Source organism: Miscanthus floridulus, chromosome 13 (assembly GCF_019320115.1).
Source record: "Miscanthus floridulus cultivar M001 chromosome 13, ASM1932011v1, whole genome shotgun sequence".
Classification (NCBI taxonomy): Eukaryota; Viridiplantae; Streptophyta; class Magnoliopsida; order Poales; family Poaceae; genus Miscanthus; species Miscanthus floridulus.
Window position 1 is genome coordinate 43,941,151 of NC_089592.1, and position 6,618 is coordinate 43,947,768.

The window sequence follows — 6,618 nt, forward strand, 5'->3', positions numbered from 1 at the left end:
TTTTGACTCGCAAAGGCACAACTTGACTTATAGAACACCTTGACTACTCATGCATTGTTGATATGAGATGGCAAAAGCAAGCCACAAAGGGGTGCAAGGGGTCTTCTTTAGGGCATCTAAAGTATTACAATCATCACACTGCCAACATGACCTGAACTACAAATACAACCTTCTAATATGAGGGATGCTAGTAGTCAGCAGAGAAATCACAGATTCTGTACCTCTCAGTAATCAGTTCATATCCTGCAAACTACTATTCCATTGTGTACAAATTTTGGTAGTCATTTAGATTCAAGAGTCCTTTAACGACTGACCAAAATTCAGCTCAAACGGACATCGTTTGACTATCCAAACAAATCATGTACCAAAACTGCTTTGTTCTGAAATTTTGTGACCAAACTGTCAAAACATCTTTCAAATTTGATGCTTTACTCAACCAATCCCCAAACCAACTTAAGACACTGAAGTACCTTAAGCGAGGAATGAAATCACCAAGTTTGGTGTGAATTCAACCATGTTTGAGCCACTAATCACTGGCTTAAAGATAACCGGTTTAGTGTCATGAAATCTCGACAAATTTTTTTGTTCTTCTTTTCCTTTGATTTACACATTGGGAAGTGTGTTCGTAGTCTTTAACTCTTTGTATGACAGCGGTAGCTTTCTCACTGAGGATGGAGGCTAGGGTTTTCCTTATATGCTTCCCATGGAACAACTTCAACCTGTTGATTTAGGCACCAACTCAATGATGCACAAGCATTGAACTGGTGGGATGTTCTTGCAGGGCATAATGCATACTTCACATGGAGTGACAGTCCTACAAAGATAAGGGAACGTCTTTGATTATCCTTCTGTGGTTCATCTAATAGAATCTGGAATAATCCTTTGATAGCACCATATACATAATGATGTTGATCGAAACTAGGGACGTGCTTTCTCTAGCTCTTTACTTAGCTGATACAGCATCCTGCACTATCTGTGTGATTGTCCAAGATGGAATTGACTTGATGACATAAGGCTTGGAGAAGAAAGCAGTACTAGCATTGCTGATCGGCTTTGCTATTTCTTCGCTTAGCATTGTCCTATGAGATATAGCCTTCGGAGCTACCAAGGAGTTATTATCTAGCTAGAGACTAATTTTCCTATTGGTAACTAAGTAGTTGTCTCTCAACATATAAAAACTTCAAAACTTCTTTTTGATGGCAACAATTGTAGTTGATGTGTAAACAAATAGTTACCATGGAAGTCAGTAGAAAAGGAGTGACACCGAAGAAGGTCGGTTTGTGTCTACATGATCCTTATGCACCTAAAGTTTGAGAACTTGGATAGGAAACTCATGAGTATCAGGTGACCTAGTACAACACATAATATCCCGGTCCATTTATCATCCAACTGATAACTTGTCCTACTTTAAGTGTTGTGTGCCCTTTTGATCCAATGGGGATGACATAAGTTGCTCACTAGTTGATCGATGTCATTACAAGGATAGTCAAGTAGAGACACTTATCTACCACATCTTGCAGTCTGTTAATGTTTATGTCAATGACATGTTCTTCAAGGTTATCCTCTGGACAACTCTAGAAGGAAATCCTCTTGTATCTGATTTGACGTACAGATCTTTAGACAAGATAAGGAGAGATAACCAAGGAAGAGCTCACGTGAAAACAACACATTGGTGCAGTTCTGCAATGGATCATGACTAGAAACCTCGATACCAACACGTGCTGAGCAGCACAGCCTTGTGTGTGCACCCATAGGAGGCTCTCAGTTTCATCATGGCACCGTAGATCACTAATCGTGGCACCATTACTGAACATACAACCCACTAGAATTTTCACGTGGCACAAATTGGTTGCATAGGAGCAAGCACCATGAGGAGGGATAGCAAACAAAGGTAGTCACAAGGTTAGGAGTCAACAAGGAGGCAATTAGATGATCAAAACATAGTGTAAGAGAACATAGCCTAATTGCCGAAGATAACTGAGCAGGAGACTCTTGCTTAATTTCCATATACGCTTTGTGTCCACCAAGGTGATTACTAGGTAAAGATTAACATGAGATTTAGTCTTGCCATGCAGCAACATGAGATCAAGACTGATAAACATCCAGAGACTTGAAAGAGTTGGAGACAAAACAAATGAGATTTGAGGCATAGAGCCAATGCACTGACTAGGGATTCCGTTGAATAAGCAACGACATGATTTGTGAGGAAAAATGTTCCAAAGCTAAGGTAGATAGCAATTAGGGTTGCACCAGATCATCTGTAGGAGAAGGAGCAATGAGGTTCGACAAGGATTTTTGAGCAAGGTCCTCCCACATAGGAGCGGGACAACCACGACACATGCAAGCATTCAAGGAAACTAAGCTTGGGCCTAAGGTCAAGCAAAGGCATGGATAAAGGTCTTTGTAGCGCAATGTTCAAGGGCTAGCAACCATGTGTATAGGCTTAGGCCCTTAAGAGAGAACTTAATTGGAAACGACAACCATGGGATTATCAAAACTTGGACGCTGTTCTAGGATAGCGTTCTTCCACACTCATATGCTTACCGAGGGCAAAAGGGTGACAACTATGGCACTACCTAGTTAACGAGCCTCCACACCTACATCATGGTCTTAAGCGAGCATTTTGAAACACTCAATCCAATTAGCTTAAGTGACTATTACTAAGCACAAAGCTCGCACATAACAAGCAGTCACCTACAACAACACCACTACCCATATCATGCAAAATATGGTGGTAAGGCACGGTTATCTTTTATTTCTTTTTTACTGAGTAGGTGAACATATGTTCAGAACAAGTTTTACTTATACTTAGCAAAATAGTTTTCAAAGGGATGAAGTTTTTGCTAACTACTAAATTGTGATCTATTTCCTTTGAAAACAACATACAAGGCAAAGCTAATCACACACTATCTTCAAGCATAGCTATTCAAGTGGCATGGAACAAGACATTTTGTCTAGTTTCACACAGGGAAGACAGTACATCACATTGGTCACAAGTTACTTAGTATTTAGAACAAAGTGAGGGAAGCATATTTATGCACAAGCACAATCATGATGCATGCTCGTCCTATTCGTCCTCATGAAATTGCCAGCCTAAGGTGGCAATCACGTTCTATGTCGGTGGCATAACACGTACTCTCTCGATATATAGCTAGTCGTCAGCTACATTCAATCTACGCATTCAGGATTAGCGTACTTGTAGGCAAATTCATTGCAGCCCATCCCCACAAGAGATAAATAAGCACACAATGAAGTAGTAAACTAAGATACTCTCTATATATACATCCCCATGTATATATACTTTGGTATCCATAGCTACCCAACAGATATACCCACAATTAAGTACCTTCATATATACATGTGTGCAACATATAAATATTCCAGTAACCACAGCTAACTCTCCCCTAGACCGACGGTTGGACGGTCATGCTCTCACAACTCACACTTACCTGGACATAGAGGCAATTGATCCATACATTTACCATTCAAGCGAATGGCATCCATACAATAGCACGCCGTATGGATGACGAAAGTAAAAACCCCCATGTTAGTACTTAGATAGCCACCTAATAGTCCTTAACTGGGCATAAAGGAGGATGTCGCTAGCATAGTTTTACAAATAAGTTTTGACAAATTTGCCTGTAGCTAAAGTTTTAGTTAAAATAGGCTTTTTAAAACCAAAACTTTGCTTTTAAAACTATGTACATGATAATATTATGCTTAATCTTGCTTTGATGCTAGCTGTGACAGAACCGCCCAATTTATACAAGATCAAGTACGGCTATCCCTGCTAACACGTTGACACATGCATACTTTCACTTATATAAACCCGGTAGTCCGTTGAGTGTCACGATAGACCTCAGTAAATCAACATCACAACCAAGATCATGTGATTAAGCAAATACATCACATATGCAGGGTTGCAGTGGAAATAATATTACCAATGAGTTTACAAATAATAGTACAAGTTTGGGTTTCAAAACCGATTAGTGAAAACAACATAGCTTTCAAATGATTACATTAATATAAGTTCCAAATACATTGCTAGCATAAGTGACATCCTCTAATAAAAGCATATAGATGAGAAGGAAATATAGAGTCACCGAGCCCACTGGCGGTTAGCCACCATCTTCAGCAGGCCAAGAACTTCACCTGCAACATGGTGGGATAAACCCTGAGTACTCAAATGTACTCAGCTAGACTTACCCATCATAAACTAGAAATAAAGTGACACCAATGAGTATGCAAGACTTTATAGGTGGAGCTAGCTTGACAACATTTTGCATAAAAGCCAAGAGCTGAGCCATACATTTTTATAATTTAGTAACCAAGTTAATTATAGCTATTCATCTCTAGATTAGCAACTAACCTCTGCCAAACATGTGGAATATCATTTAGTAACAGGCAATAGTAACCATAGCCGGTATAATATTGTAACATCATCATCATTATAACCATCAAGTTCAATTAAGTTACTCTACGTTGCCGCTGCTTAGTCAAGTTCTCACTATCCGGGAGAGACGACGATTCTAATCGATTCCTACCCAGCTGGGGAATTATTCCTAACACAAACCCAATCAACCTGATCAGTGGTTGCCTCGGGTCACCTTTGGTACAACTCAGGAACAAATTCGTGGGTCCACCCAGCGCCGCACTCTTAGGGAGTCTTCTCTGCCAGGTGGTCAATCTCACCTTTGGACTTACACCAATAGCTCCCTACACATCCTTACTACCTCCAGAGTATGCACTTTCACTTTTTGGCTCCTGGCCTGAGTTGAGCTACTCGGCTTCGCGGTCGGAACAAGTTATTCGACCAACTAAGTCATAGGCATGCGTTCAACATGACATGATGATGTACAGTGAATCAGTCCTTAAATGATACAAATGGGGATAGATCCACACCCAAGACCTCCATGTCTTGTTGCTTCTCTCTCGACATCTCGCCCGGTCTCCATTCCTTATTAACACATGGTTATTTCCACGATAACAAATATAGCCAACCATGCTTTGGTATCCACCTATATCTCGCAGGTGACAGGAAATCACCCGACTTCTACTGGTCTAAGCATTGCTAAGCATACATTCAATCATGGACCTACATAGTGTTCAAGGTATATTTCTGGACAAGGTAGTTCTATGCATCAAGTTGTTCCAATCAACTCTTATAACCTAATGCATCAAACATAAAGAACTCAAGTGATATTTATAAAAATGTAGGAGGCTTAGAATGCTCTGGGGCTTGCCTGGGATCCAACACTAGGTTAGTGTTTGTTAGACAACACTCGCTAGGTGAGTATCTCCCATCTCAGCACTTGCTTAGTCCTTCCTTCTTTGGGATAGGTCCACCATACACCGTCTTTAGGTTTGGCTCCAACATCATGTCCTTCATGTGGTTCATCTAGCGTACCTAGATGAGATGCAAGATGCAAGTGCATGAATATGAAGAATGGTAATATGAGATGCATCACATAATAGCATTCAAGGCAAACATAAGATCATGCAAGACATAGGCACCTAGAGTTATTTAACTAAACATCACACAACCTATTATAGGGGAATAGCAAGCATATTAGGCATGGCACACAAGAGATCTAGACATCCAAAGAAGGTGATCCTAGACTTTCTGGAAAGCTAATGAAATTGCCTACAACATTGTTATTATCACCAAAAGCTTATTCCAAAGATAACTAGGTCAAACATGCCAATGTTTTAGATCTACACAGAACTAGGACAGAAAAGTGGTAGTAGTTTCAAAACGGCATAACTAGAGTTATAGACATCAAACAAGCATGAACCTTAACTTTCTAGAAATCTTATTAAATTATCTAAAACATATTTATTATCATCATAGGTGATTCCACTATTAACAAGATCAATCAAGCACAATTGAGCACCTCTGTCTAGACTTGGACAGATTGTACCATGCAACTTCACAAGCTTATAACTAGAGATTTAGACCACTAAAAGGAATGATCTAGGATAATTTGGAAAGCTTAAGGAAATCACTATAACTTTTATATTATCACTAAGACATGATTTCATACTTAACTAAGCCAATTAATTCAAACATGCAGGCCTATTTAGAATAGGAGCAAAGCAACATAGGGCATTTGTTATTTTTATAGATCTTAAACTATCAAGCCTAAACTCCTGAAATTTTTACCAGACATCAACCATCACCTGTGTAACACTCCATAAAAATGTCACATTTATTTGAGCACAACAACTGTAGTTATAAAAAAGAGAAGACACAACTAGTATTAAAAACCTAACTGCATAAATTGATTTTTACAGAAAAAACTTTAAACTAAAGCATTCCATAATATAGATCTACTGCATAGATAATTTCACAAGGATTTGAAAAAGTCCTCTTTTACTATTTTTAGATTTTTCTACTAATTACTACGAATTTTCAAAGTTGATCATTCAAGTCTACATAAATCAAAGAAAAGGAATGTAAATCCTGCATCGGGGTCCCTATGGAAAACACAAATTAAATGCTAGCGAACCGGTCCTTCTTAGCAGTATTCAAACGAGTCTACGGTTTGCAGATCGACCCTCCCCTTTCTTCGAATTTCTAGTCAAAGCCCTTCACGCTATCAAAATAGAGGAGCACGC